Here is a 13,733-nt window from a genome sequence, read left to right on the forward strand (position 1 = left end):
TGGGTTATGAAAACAGTGAGAAAGATGTGTTTGAACTCTCTGATCTGAACATATAGAAGATCTAGAACACATTTACGTTCTACTGGGCAGATAAATGTCCCACTCTCACACACAGATAATGTAGTATTGATTTCTCTATAAGCAGAGCCTAAAAGGCGTGTTAATGTATTACACACCACATTCGGGTGAGGTTTAAAGCATTTCAGCTGAAAAAAGAGAAAGCTGTCTATACAACTGTCTTGTATAATTAAGATTTACTAAGATTAACTGGTACTCAGATCAGAAAATGTGTTTCTTAGAATTACTTTGAACCTTATTTGTTTGCATTTAGTAGAAATACAAGGTATATAATATTTTATCTGCTCAAATTAATGACATTTTACATAGATTTCTGCATTTCATTTTTGAAAACTTTCAAAAAAAGGTTAGACAAGGGCAATTTGGGGCTAGTAATGAGAAATAAAGCTACATTTTGATTTAAATTTTTATTTCAAACTGTTGATTATAATCATCATGTGAAACAAAGGCAGTATCAATGAAAGACTAAAAGAACAAAGATTTGCAACAATTGCATGAGGAAATGATTGAAATCTTAAAAAACAATGTTCTTCAAAGAAAGATTGGAAAAGATGCATATTCCTCCCTCTACATCCCATAATATCATTAAAGCTTTCAAGGAATCAGTAGGAATTTCAGTGTGTAAAAGGTAAGAGCACAAGTCCAAGCTAAACCCTCGTATCTCCGATCCCTCAGACGCACTTCATCAAGAACCATCATTCAACAGCTGATAAAACCACATGAACAAGAGATTACTGTCCTCTACACCTTTATCACCAACAATCACTACAATACAGAGTTACTATATTCACTAATACCACTTACAACTTTACTGTACACAACACAAACCTTATGTTCACCACGTCCAGAAGAAGCTCCGCCCACTTCTCTACAATACAAAGTTACATACAATAATACCATTACATCTTGGTCTTGGAGGAATCTGGAATAATAGACCATCACACAGTGGAAATGTATAATGTGGTTAGACGAATCAGAATTTGGGTTCGTTTTTCACCAAGACAGTGCAAAAGCACATGCTGCACACATTACAAAGGCACACACAGGGGTTGGACAATGAAACTGAAACACCTGTCATTTTAGTGTGGGAGGTTTCATGGCTAAATTGGAGCAGCCTGGTGGCCAATCTTCATTAATTACACATTGCACCAGTAAGAGCAGTAAGAGTGTGAAGGTTCAATTAGCAGGGTAAGAGCACAGTTTTGCTCTAAATACTGCAATGCACACTATAACATTATGGGTGACATACCAGAGTTCAAAAGAGGACAAATTGTTGGTGCACGTCTTGCTGACGCATCTGTGACCAAGACAGCAAGTCTTTGTGATGCATCAAGAGCCACGGTATCCAGGGTAATGTCAGCATACCACCAAGAAGGACCAACCACATCCAACAGGATTAACTGTGGACGCTGTAAGAGGAAGCTGTCTGAAAGGGATGTTCGGGTGCTAACCCGGATTGTATCCAAAAAACATAAAACCACGGCTGATCAAATTACGACAGAATTTAATGTGCACCTCAACTCTCCTGTTTCCACCAGAACTGTCCGTCACCACAACAAATTATTGTGGTCTAAAACCAGGTGCTTCAGTTTCACTGTCCAACTGCTGTATGTGGTATACTATGGAAAATGCATTTAGGAAGAAACAGATGCTATCAAAGCATTACAAGTGAATTCAGAGCTCTGTATGAGGTTTTTCAGTGTTCTGTTGATAAAACCACCGAGGCCATTTTCTAATAAATGTAACTGCGAGTTCTTATTACTGATGATGAAGACGCTGCCCTCAGCGCTAACAGCATTACAGAGATAAAGATCGCATCACGTCTTGTTCCACATACACTCTTACACTGACCCGGGCACATTACACAAAGCTAAATGCTTGTGTCATTGTGGCTAGAGCTGTTTTCCTGAATACAAATATCACTTTAGCAACACTTCCAGGCAAAGTGCAGCACTGATGGAGCACCATTAAAGACTGTAGGCCAGAATATGTGCTCTCCGCCCAGTTTCAGACTGGTTTCTGACCACAGAGCCACGCCTGGCTGGATATAATACACAGTGATCACTCTCCTATCACCCTATCAGTACCAGTAATGCATGTAAAATCTCAGGAACACTGCAGTGTCTGATTCACATATACCCACACTACTCTCGCATGTAGAAACAAGGCAGTGTTGACAGGTGTGAAAGGCAGTAGAGCATATATAGTATGAGATAGGGCTGTGTAATGGCTTGTATGGCTTGTAAAAAAGAAATGTGGTTTAAACACAACATTAAATAAACCATTGCCTGACACCAATCAATGCAAGCAAATTATTAATTGTTCTCTATTTCACAAACAATAAGGTGCACCGTATTATAAGGTGCACTAGCAATGAAAGTCTATTTTCTGGTCAAAGGTAGACTGAGGAACCCTAGCAGTTCGTCCCACATAGCATTTTTAACAAAGTAAACATGCAGACTACAGTCCAATATACTCACCTCTGAATAGTGAAAGAGCTAGCGCTGCGGTTAGCAGCTAATGTTAATACTGCTCCAGCCTCTGTGCTGGAGAAACTAAACAGAATTCTGTATTCTGTTCTCCTGTCATGTGTTCCGAGCCATGTGATCTTTTAGCACATGGCCCTGTTTAGTTGCTGTCTTGTCTCTGATCCTGTTACACGGCCCCTCGTTTCCTTCACCAGGTGTTTCCTGTTTCCCAGTTTGCATATATTCCCCATGTGTTGCTTGGTTCTCTGTCATGCCTTTTGCGTTTGACCTTCAGTCTCTGTGTTTTACCCTGTCGTGTTATACCCTGCATTTATGTAACACATTGGAGGCTGGAAGCAAAGTCAAGTTGATTTTTTTTTAACATCTCAAAAAGAAACAAAGAGCAAACACTAAGACAAAAGAATCAAAAACTATAAAACAAAGGAATAACAAGAAGACTAATTATCCAACAAGCAAAATAAGCAAACAAAGAAAAACTAAAGAAAACAAACCAGAAACTTAACTGACTAGCTAGAACTAATAGCATCATAAACACTCATAAACATAAATGCAGGGTATAACACAACAGGGTAAAACACAGAGACCGAGGGTCAAACACAGAGACTGAGGATCAAATCAAAACGCACAACAGAGAACAAAGGAAAAGACAGAGTATATATTTCAAACTGGGAAACAGAAAACACTTGTGGACGGAAACGAAGAGGAAGGGTAACAAACGGGACAGGTGGGAACACTTATGACTAAGGTGAGGCTGGGGCGGAGATAAAACAGCAATAAAACAGGACCTAGGAACACATGACAGAAGAACAGAGGACAGGAGCGTATCTGACAAAAAAAGGAAAAACACAAGTTAATATTGTGCTTTTGAGAAGATATACAGAATTGTAAAAAAATATAATATCACAATACATTAATATATTCATATTTTCTACACTACAAATGGTTGACCTCTATTTTTAGTTTAACTGTACTCCCAGTAGGAGTGGGCAATATATTGTGTATTCTATTTTTTTTGCAGCAAATGATTGCAGGAAGAATAGGACAAAATAAAACCTAAAACACTTTAGTGCTTGATATCCTAAAAATAAATGGCAACATTATGAAGTTTCAAATGCTTTACTATTCCACGTTTTTAAGACCTAGCAGAAATGGATTGTAGTCATTTTATTTGCAATTTAATACTGTCACAATGTGACATTCATTACTCTGTAGGTAGAAGTATAGATACTAGAACTTAAAATACTTCTGTAGAGGTTGAAGTATCAACTCAAGCTTTTTACTCAAGTAAAAGTACTGTAAAAGTATTAAGGTAAAAGTAGTGTAAGTGGAAGAATGCCATTATGGTATAAAAAAGGTTGCCCTTGTGGCAGTGCAGATGAGTGATAGGTAGTGGAAAGCAGGAAGAAGAGACAAAATACATCCAGGCCAATTCCAACACCAAAGTGAATTTATTAAATATTAGAAAACGGGTTAAATCTGAATTTTATTTTATTTTATTTCACCTACACCCACAGTTGCCTCTACCTGCCCTTTTATACCTGTAGCTCCGCCCCTTCTCAATTGGGCCATACCATTACTACAGAGTAGGGGTACCTCAAAGGTATACAAACACATATATGCAAACACACACTAATACATGTATTAATGCCAACATTATTTACACCACATTTACATACAGATTTTTGGACATGTCACTAGATGGTAAGTTTTAACACATTTTTGTTCTAACTTTCCTTTCCCACAGGTATTCATGTAAGGAGTCCCCTACCCCATCCCCTATCACATCCAGAGCTCCAAGCATACTACAAGAACAGGATTCAATATGGTCGCTGTTCCCCAGGAAGCTCCCCAAAGGACAACAACCAGGTTGATTAACGTCCCCAGCAGTACTTACTGGTGATGTTGCCAGACCTCTGCCATTATCACATAAGGACTAAAACTTTGCCTGAGCCGAGTCCTATAGTGCACTACCCCCCATTCCCAAAACACATTTTTCTAAAAACCATAATGGCTAATGTTATATTATATATAAAAATGTTGATAATATAATTTGGGATGCACTATGCTGCTCCCTATTTCATCTGCATATATGCCCATTGTCAGAGGTGGAAAAAGTACTAAAACATTTTAATTAAGTAAAAGTACCTTTACTTTGCTAAACTTCTACTCAAGTAAAAGTAAAAGTACCCATCGAAAAATCTACTCCAATAAAAGTAGAAAAGTACTCAATTTAAAAAAGTACTTTGAGTAAAAGTTACATAGTTATCTTAATTCATTTATTTATATTATTTATAGATAAATCATAAATTAAGCAATTATTAAATTAAATAATTTGGACCTTTCGGGCAATATTTGTTTAGACCACCTCATAAAACATTTTCAAGAACAAGTGGCATAGGTTTCTATCATCCATTTTTTTCTTTACTGTTAAAAAGTTAAGGTCATAAAGGTGGCTATAAAGTGTATTTTTATATAAACATGAAAACATACAAAAAGAATGTTGGTTGGCGCATTGGCAGTGCCGTAAAGAAGCACATATCGATAGGTAGCATAACCCGAGCCGTGCACACAGACCCCAGGCTACACAGCTGATTCACACAGCACTCTCCCGCTAACCGTAAAAGTTCAGCTGCACTACCATGAGGAACAAAACTTTTTTTTTTATACAGACAACTTGTTTGCAATTTATTTTTTCTCAGTAACGGGGAGTTTTCCAAAGTAGCGAAGTAAAAATGAACTTGAGTAAAAGTAAAATTACCTAATTTAAAAACTACTTTAAAAATTATGAATTACTTATAAAATCTACTCAATTACAGTAACTGGAGTAAATGTAATTAGTTACTTTCCACCTCTGCCCATTGTAAATTAATGTATTTTAGTAGAATGTACATATATTAAAGTTAAAGCTTAGTGGGACTGGAGTTTATCTGGAGGTTGTCTCTTGAGTCTCTGCACAGATCATCTTCATACTAGACTACATACGTCTGCTGTGTTCTTGCTGGAGTGTGTGGGGGAGGGGTGACGTGACGTGTGCAGGTGTGATGGATCACAGTATAAACCAATAGGGAGTCAGAATGGTATATGTTTATACTTCTCTACATCCAATCACAAACAGATTTACTCTATCTGGATGGAGGAGAGATTTATCTGGATAGGGGTTTTATTGAATGATGAGAAGCCGGTATGAAAACGAGCTGAAATTAAATAGGAGTAACGAGGCTATTTTTATTAAAATGTAAGAAGTCGAAAGTTCAGATTATTGTGTGAAAATGTGACAAATAGAAGTAAAAAGTTGAAGTGTGATAAATAATTACTCCTATAAAGTATAGATAACCAACATTTCTACGTAAATAACGTAACAAAGTATTTGTACTTGGTTTAAGACTTAATTATCAGGCTCTAACTCCCTAATCCCTCTATTATTTGTGCCCTGCTGTTAATTATATTGTTTTTCTCCAATGTTTAAAAGCCGTGCCACTGGAGGTTGTGCATCACTGAGGTTAGAGTGGATTAACTCTGTGTGGTGCTGTGACTCCATCACCCTTTAATCAACATAATCACTGTAATAGCCGGTCTTTCTTGTCTGTTGCTGTAATACAGCAGTAATGGTGTTCCTGTGGGAGATGTGAGATTATAAAACCTGAAGAGTTAGTTTTACCTGCTGAGCTCTGGCAGACTGAGGGGCGTAAGTACAGTAAGCCTCCAGGTTATTTAACCATGAAGCAAAACAACATGCAGGTGAGCCTGTTTTAGTTCTGCAACACCCAAATCAGACAAATACCACAGATCTTATACAAACACTGTATAACAGTGCACTTTTACACAACACATTAATGCATACATAGAGAGTAATGTTAACATTTACTTTAAAAAGGATGAGTTTCTTTGATTTTACCAAATTGAAAACCTCTGGAATATAATTAAGAGGATGGATGATCACAAGCCATCAAACCAAGCTGAACTGCTTAAATATTTGCACCAGGAGTTAAGGCGTAAAATTATCCAAAAGCAGTGTGTAAGACTGGTGGAAGAGAACATGCCAAGATGCAGGAATCTGTGAAAATCTGTAAAAAAAAAACAGGGTTATTCCACCAAATATTGATTTGTGAGCTCTTAAAACTTTATGAAAATGAACTTGCATTATTTTCTTTGCATTATTTGCATCTTTTTGTTATTTCAGCCGTTTCTCATTTTATGCAAAAAATGCTCTAAATGACAATATGTTTATTTGGAATTTGGGAGAAATGCTGTCTGTAGTTTATAGACTAAAACATTAATGTTCATTTTACTCAAGCATAAACCTATAAATAGCAAAATCAGAGAAACTGGTTCAGAAAGTGAAGTCTTCTTTTGATTTTTATTCCAGAACTGTATATTATACAGTTTTCATTGACATGTGGTTGAGCTTTTTGGCATTTTGTCTAAAGTGCTTGCCAGTTAAGTAATATACTTATTTTTAAGTGGCTAAATAACACTTTAAAACAATATAGGTTTTCTTAAAAAATATTTTAAACACTTGAGACAATTCAATATTAATTAGCAATTTTAAAAAGTACAATCTAAAGGGATTCAAGTGGTCCAGCAGACTAAGGTGCTGTCATTATGATCAGGAGATCACTGTTTCGAATCCTGTTCATGCGGCTTGCCATCAGCTACCAGAGCCCTGAGAGAGCACAATTGGTCTTGCTCTCTCTGCGTGGGTACAGAAGATGGCGCTCTTTCCCCTCATCACTCCTTTGGTGATGTGGATCAGCACAAGGCTGCGTCTGTGAGCTGATGTATCAGAACTGATGTATCGCTGTGCTTTCCTCCGAGCGTTAGCGCTGTGAAGTAGTAGAAAATAAAATACAGATACAGCATTTTAGTAGTTAAGTACAATAGTGAAGTAGATCTACTTCCTTAATACACATCTGTGGTTCTGAGAAAGACACATTACTATGAATTGGATGAGTAACAAATGTATTGCCTCATATGAAAGTGGCCCAATATCAGTGTGTTGCTTAAAAACTTCTGTCTTTTTTACTGCTGTAAAAAAAATATTACTCCAGTAGATACAGATACAGCATTTTAGTACTTAAGTACAGTAGTGAAATACAAATAATACTCATGTAGATACAGATACAGTATTTTAGTACTTAAATACAGAAGTATAGTAAAAATAATACTCCAGTAGATACAGATACAGCATTTAGTACTTAAGTTGTGAAGTAAAAAAAAATACTCCAGTAGATACAGATACAGTATTTTAGTACTTAAGTACAGTAGTAAAGTAATAATAATACTCCAGTAGATACAGATACAGCATTTTAGTACTTAAGTACAGTAGTGAAGTAAAAATAATACTCCAGTAGATACAGATACAGCAATTTAGTTCTTCAGTACAGTAGTGAAGGAGGTTAATAATACACTATAATGGACAGTAAATGGACAGAGTTTAGTGGTTTTAATGAAGTGGGTGGTCAGTATATTATATTAACTTATTCAGGCCTTATCAGAGGTAGCGTGCTTGCTAAACACACTGTGGTATTATATTTACCTGCTCCTCAGGCTTCCAGGGAAAACATTTGTTTCCAATTTCCTGTTTCTCTTTATAGCACAGGGATATGAAAATTGAATGATATGCTCGCTCTCTGTTTGTTCTCTTGCTTCACCATATTTAGTTATGTGGTTATTGTGCTGTGTGGTTAGGCTCGGATATTGCTTGGAGTTTCTGTTTCAGTATAACAATACTGAACACAAGCAGGCTGACACAAGTCTACACTGTCCTCAGTCACTGTCCTTTTGTTCAGGCCCAGTGTGGCGTCACATTAATGTCAAAAGACAGAGGAGCAAAAACAAGTTAATAAAAAAAAAATAACCTGGGAGTTTGAACATTTTACGTGTGTAAATTTCCTTCTCAAAAGCACAACTGTGAAACTTGCTAGCACAAAAAAGAAATTGTAAATATCGCTCTCTAGCTTCATTTTTGTTTTTTTCAAGTGTTTTTTTCTTTTTTAAAACAGTTGCTCTTCAGCATTCAGAGTTGCCATGTTCACACTTTTATGGTTTACTTTTAAAAATTACTGTTTCCTTCAAAGCATAAAAAAAATGTGTGTTGCCTTGGATGTTAAGTCGAGAGAGAGAGAGAGAGAGAGAGAGAGAGATAGAGAGAGAAGAAAAGAGAGAGAGAGAAAGAGAGAGAGAGAGAGAGAGAGATAGAGAGAGAAGAAAAGAGAGAGAGAGAAAGAGAGAGAGAGAGAGAGAGAGAGAAGAAAAGAGAGAGAGATAGAGAGAGAGAAGAAAAGAGAGAGAAAAAGAGAGAGAGAGAGAGAGAGAGAGGAAAAGAGAGAGAGAGAGAGAGAGAGAGAGAGAGAGACCCCTAAAGAGAAAGACCCCTACAATCCAGGGGACCCCATCCCAGAGAAAGTGATTATTATTATATAATTATTATTATTGATAAATATAATAATAATAATAATAATAATAATAATAATAATAATAATAATAATAATAGTTATTTTTTATAAATTTTATTATGTCTGTTATGTATGTTCATATATCATTGTTGTTGTTAATTGTTATAATGCTTTGGCAACACTGTAATTTACAGTCATGCTAATAAAGTCTACATTGAATTGAATTGAATTGAATTGAATTGAATTGAATTGAGAGAGAGAGAGAGAAAGAGAGATAGAGACTGAAAGAGAGAGAGGAAAAGATAAAGATTGAGAGAGAGAGAGAGAAATCACAATTTAACCAGAAATCACAAGGCGATGAAAAAAAAAGAGGAGAGAAGAGTGTTTAGGAGGGGCAAGAACAGCTAATTAGCTATTTTTTTGCTGATTATGTTGCTATTAATTGATCTTGATTAGGATATAAAACTGTTAAAAAAGAACTAATGAAACACTTATATTACAATAATATTAATGACTTTATAAATAGATAAATAGCAATACTGATAATAAATCCTGTATAAACAAAATACCAAGTTGTACACTCATAGTTATTTTGCCATTTGTTTCAAATGTGTGACAGAAATATATTTTGGGTTAGTTTAAGCTTCTGAAAGGCAAGTTTTTTACTGACTTTGGGCTGGATATTTTTGTTGGACCTGGCAACCCTATGCATATTGCCTGCGACTGCTGTTTTTGCTCGAGTAAAGGTTTGTGCAAGTGTAGATAGTGGTGGTTTTGAAAGTTTGGGTGCTGGGTCAAGGTCATCTCCATCATCTCTGGTCCTTCTCCAATCGGTGGTATGGAATTCTCTTTAATTAAAATTCTGGTGAGAATGTATTTTGCTGCAGGTGTTGAAGCTACCGTATCTGCTCCCTGTGTTGTGTGTGGGGTCCAGTGATTGAAATGCAGAGCATCCCAAAAGCTCTGTTCCTCCTCTGCACGATTGTTTACCATATTTTTCGCACTATACGATGCACTGAAAATCCTTTAATTCTTCTAAAAATCATCAGTGTGCCTTATATTGGAATTTGACCAGTTAGGTATTAACGAGCAGTAAAGCTACTCTGCTTTAGTGCAGTGTTTTACAGGAGTTTCAATTTAGTGCTCCAGCACCAAGGCAGCTAAGTGCTTGCTTTATGCATTTCAGAGGTGAGTATTATTAGCCTTTAGCCTGCTTCTAACCCCAGCTAGCACTGGTGGAGCAGCATTATCATTAGCCACTAACAGTGCTAAGCACTAGCTCTTTCGTTATTCAGAGCTAAGTACTATTGGCCTGTAGCCTGCTGCTAAGCCCGGATAGCCCTGCTGGAGTAACATTAGCATTAGCTGCTAACCGCGCTATATGCTATCTCTTTTGCTGTTCAGAGGTGAGTATGCACGTTTACTGCGTTACACTGAGGGCTTCTCAGAGTAGCGCTATTGGGCGGTATTTGCTGCTACCTGCTAGCACTAGCGGTTAGCTGCTAATGCTAATGCTGATACACCCAGCTTTAGTGGAAATCTGGAAATCTAAGCTTGCTTTAAATAAATGTAAGCACTTTTTTAGAGTTTTTAGGAGAGAAATCTGTATAGATTAACATCCAACATCCAGAAAATTGTTTGTTTTAAGAATTACAGTTTTGTTTACTTAGCTTAGCTTTACAGGTCTTGCCACCCAGCGATGAGACCTGCTGAATAAGAAGGAAAACATGGTGACACCCCTGTTTCTTACTAGTGTTGCATAATGCACCTTATTATACCAAAAAATAATACAAAAGTAGCAAACATGGGAAGCTTTTGTGACCTTACATGCAGGAAAGTGACGAATGGAATTGTGCAATCGGTTCAGAATAGGTCCTTGTCTGTAAAAAACAAGCCAGCGACAATGAGCCCCTCCCACAAACCAGCCCTGAATAGGTCCTGAGTGTTGACTCATTTATTTGGGTGTCAAAAAGTGTGACAACTCCACAATTTACATCATCACCATTTACTGTAATATCATGAATTTACTGAAATGAATTACTGTAATTTGATGCCATGGGAAGCGATTGGCCAACAACAACAAAATAAATACAAACTGGATATTCTTCTGGGAATATGAGGGCTTGTTAAATTCCCTTGAATTCTGAGTCGGATGGGACATGTCTGGGAATTACTAAACCTGGGAGAGCAGCGCTATACACACCTGATCACTCACTGTCTTTTAGAGTTTTATATAAACACCAGACTGTAGAGAAAGAAGGTGTATGGACATTTCAGAATGTTTATTATAAGCTAAAACTCATTTATAGTGGCATCTGTAAAGGGGTTGATGTATTATGTCATGTGTCTATTATTAATACCTTATAGAAGGCATTAATGTAATGTAAAGTAATGATAGTGACCGGCTGCATCTGGCTAGAATGGCCAGTGCAATGAGACAAGTAACTCTAACAGAAATCGCATCCACAATCAATGTAGTAGACTCCATATAGTTTTCTTTAGCTTGGCAAAAGTGATGGGATGCAATGCTATTTCCTGTCCTATGCTTTCGTTTTGACTGGTAAAGGTACATCTAAAGGTAGGGCAGAAAGTGATCCAGCAAAGTGCTCCAAAAGTGCTGCCACTATGATCTGGAGATGGCTGGTTCGAATCCCGGTCATGCAGCTTGCCATCAGCTGCCGGAGCCCCGAGAGAGCACAATTGGCCTTGCTGTCTCTGGGTGGATACAGTATATGGCGCTCTTTACCCTCATCACTCCTAGGGTGATGTGGATCAGCACAAGGCTGCGTCTGTGAGCTGATGTATCAGAACCGAGTCGCTGCGCTTTCCTCCGAGCATTAGCGCTGTGATGCTACTCGGCAATGCTGCATCAGCAGCAGTTCAAAAAGAGGTGGAGTCTGACTTCACATGTATGTGTGTGGATAGTTTGTTACAATGGAGACAAGTTCTAGATCTAATACAGGCTTTATGAATACAGTAAACTCAGTGCTGTGGAGTTTTTAAATAAATACATGTTAAAGTTAGCTGGCCATGAACTTAATGTATTGTCATTTAGCTAAGAATAAGATGCACAACATAAAGCCAATGTGTATGCCTTTATTATTGATTAATGCCATATATTTAATACTTACAAGAAATCAAGTTGAAATAATTTAACTTAATTTATTAAATTATTAATTATTAAATTATTACTTGTGATATTTATGTCTGTTTTGTGTTTTATTTATTTCTATTTGTGTTCGCAATGTGGAAATGTATGCTGTGAATTTAAAAATTAAACCAATTGGTCATTCATCAATATTAAGTAAAATTTCTTATTTTATGATTTTTTTACTAATCGAAACGATTTTTCTGTAGAGTACTCGATTACTAAAATAATTGATAGCTACAGCAGAATAAAAGGGATTATTCAATCAATCTAAATAAAAAAAACATTCTCATTGTGGATTGCTTACTCCTTGAAAAAACAGTCTCCACATTGGTAGCCTTAGGAAGTGACTACGAACTGATAGTCGTTAAAAGTTGGGCGGTAGACAGGGAGAAATGTACGTACAATTCAAGCTCCTTATTTGATGAACATTATTTCCTCTTAAGTAACTTAACCCATCATGTTTTACAGTTCAACAGACATGTCAGACATACCCAGATTAATGAAGCGTAGCCGAGTTTCTAACGTGACTCACAACATGAGAAAATGACTCAGAGCCTCAGGGACGAATATCAGGAAGTCTCCAGAGTTCATCAAATCTTGACATTTCCACATAAATGACTAGACCCAGATAATTACAGTAGGGAGTTATTCACTTAATTACAAAATACTCCATTCTGCACCCTGCACTTCCCACACAACTCTTCCTGTAACTGCACTTTACTCATAATTACTCTGTCACATACTGGACTATCTCTGCACTTCTACACAAATACTCTAGATATGTGTTCTAGATATCTATATAGCATTGTATATTTACAGTGCCCTCCATAATTATTGGCACCCCTGGTTAAGATGTGTTCTTTAGCTTCTCATAAATTGAGTTTTGTTCAAAATAATATAGGACCACGATGGGAAAAAAAAGTAAAGTCCAACCTTTAACTCAAGTAAATTTTAAGGGGGAAATAAAATCCCTGACTAAGAAATAATTATTCTTCATAAAATCACCTGTTCCACAATTATTGGCACCCCTAACAATTCTTAGGAAATAAATTTTATAAAAGTATTTCTGTCACTTCTACAGTAGTTTACGAAGTTGATCAGAGTATGTAGGAACATTTAATTAGTAATTCACAACTTCCTGTTTCCCTGGGGTATAAATATGACGTGACACAGAGGCCATTTATCTTCAACATGGGAAAGACAAAGGAACATACCATTCAAGTGAGGCAGATGTGTGTTGACCTTCACAAGTCAGGCAGTGGCTACAAGAAAATTGCTACTCGCCTACACCTGTCCATATCTACTGTCAGAGGAATTATTAAGAAGTTTAAAACAACTGGAACAGTGGTAAACAAGCCTGGACGAGGACGCAAGTTTATTTTGCCACCACGCACAGTGAGGAGGATGATCAGAGAAATAAAAAGTTCTCCAAAGCTCACTGTTACAGAATTGCAACAAATGGTAGCTTCTTGGGGTCACAAAGTCTCCAAAACAACCATCAGGCGCTATCTACATGCCAACAAGCTGTTTGGGAGGCATGCACGGAAGAAACCATTTCTCACTCACAATCATAAACGCAAACGTTTGGAGTTTGCTAAGCGGTACTATGACTTCAACTGG

At 36.9% G+C, this 13,733-nt stretch overlaps 1 protein-coding gene across 4 annotated transcripts in view; it reads right to left on the bottom strand.

The window, feature by feature from the left end:
* LOC103043027 (interleukin-4 receptor subunit alpha) overlaps positions 1 to 13,733 on the bottom strand; it is a 679,179-nt gene that overhangs the window by 643,559 nt on the left and 21,887 nt on the right. The window lies entirely within an intron of this gene.

Source organism: Astyanax mexicanus, chromosome 3, assembly GCF_023375975.1.
Source record: "Astyanax mexicanus isolate ESR-SI-001 chromosome 3, AstMex3_surface, whole genome shotgun sequence".
In the NCBI taxonomy this organism is placed as follows: Eukaryota; Metazoa; Chordata; class Actinopteri; order Characiformes; family Acestrorhamphidae; genus Astyanax; species Astyanax mexicanus.